Genomic DNA, 1550 nt, shown 5'->3' with positions numbered 1-1550 from the left:
CCCGCCTCCGGGTCTGCAGGTCTGATGCTGGACCTCCACGCAGGACGGAGAGACTCGGTTACAATAAAGGATTACATGATGAGGTTCCTCTCTTCCTCCTGAACGACCGGCTTCTACTTATTCAACTTTAAAAAACTTGAATTAAAGCTCTGATGGTCGTAAACATGAAACTGATTTTTTTTACAGATTAAATTATTGATTTGGTTGACTAACAATCATATCAGAAAATGCATGTTACATATTCTTTTATATAAAATATTACTAATACATTTTATAATAATACAATAAATATGTTTTATTTGCAATGATGAATAAATAAATACAAATCATTGCACATTGATTTTCTACAAATAAATGAATCTGCCAGTCTTCAGAAAACCCTTTTTAACTTGTAAAATATGATTTAATTGTCATTTATCAAACAAAAACAATGACATATTTCCAGCTCTCTCTTGCTTCTAGATAAACTTAAAAAATTTAAATAAAAAAATAACATTAAAAGAAATGCTTTAAGTCTTTCCAGCTCTTTCTGGCTTCTATAATAATACATATAATGTATATTATATTAAAATAAACTTAATTTGTTTTGATAATTTGCTACTTTTCTCTAGGCTCTGTCAATGTCAATTGACAAATAGTCAATTTAATTATTATTCAATAAATACCTTTTCTTCACCCTAAATTAAATATATTGAGCCTGATATTATTTTAAAGGGAATAAATCGACATATATTTGTGAATATAATTGTGACCTGAACCATAATCTCTCTCTAACATAAGGAAACCAGGATGCTTTCCTAAATTGGTTCTCTAGAAGACGACCACGACATGATACATGTGATTTATTCCCCACTGTCATATCATTAATGAACCCAGAACACAGCCGAATAAGAAGCTTCTCCAGAGACTCACTCACGACCACAACACTCGCGTTACACCCGTTTCATCTGCATTCTGACCCTTTCTTTATCGCAACATCAGCAGTAAACACTCACCCACCTCGGCTGCTGGGTTTCCTGCAGAAAAAATAGAAACTTAAAATGCAGAATAAATCCTGACACGACAATGTGTGAACTCAGGAGATAGCGTGGTTCCCCTGAGAGCTCATATTAACGAGCGAAGTGTCGCGAAACCCGTCAAATGAAGTTTAAAAGAGCCAATTAGTCGAGTTTACACGTTTAGCCATTGAGCTACAGGGGCTTCTTGCTGCAGCGTCAAGCTGGCTGGAGGAACGGACGTCACATCCGGTTAGGGGTTTCAGAATAAAGGTTGGATGTTTTTATACAGATAGATTTAAAAACAGGTTAAATATGGAGAATGATGATGTATGTCTGATTTGTCTGATTGTTCGCATAGTTGGTTGTTATGCTGTTATGTATTATTTTTGATTGATCGTTTTTAATTGTCTAGTTTGAGGTAATGTTTAACGTGTATAAACTTCTTTTTTTAAAGGATTGAACGAAATATTTAAAAATATACAAACTAAAAATACAATTTTTAAAATACAGCAGAGAAAATACAGTATATTCGCCATTCTGTGGTATGTGCAA

The sequence above is a fragment of the Taurulus bubalis genome, assembly GCF_910589615.1.
Source record: "Taurulus bubalis genome assembly, chromosome: 1".
Taxonomy (NCBI): domain Eukaryota; kingdom Metazoa; phylum Chordata; class Actinopteri; order Perciformes; family Cottidae; genus Taurulus; species Taurulus bubalis.
The sequence above is the reverse complement of the archived record's forward strand: the minus strand, read 5'-3'. Positions refer to the sequence as shown.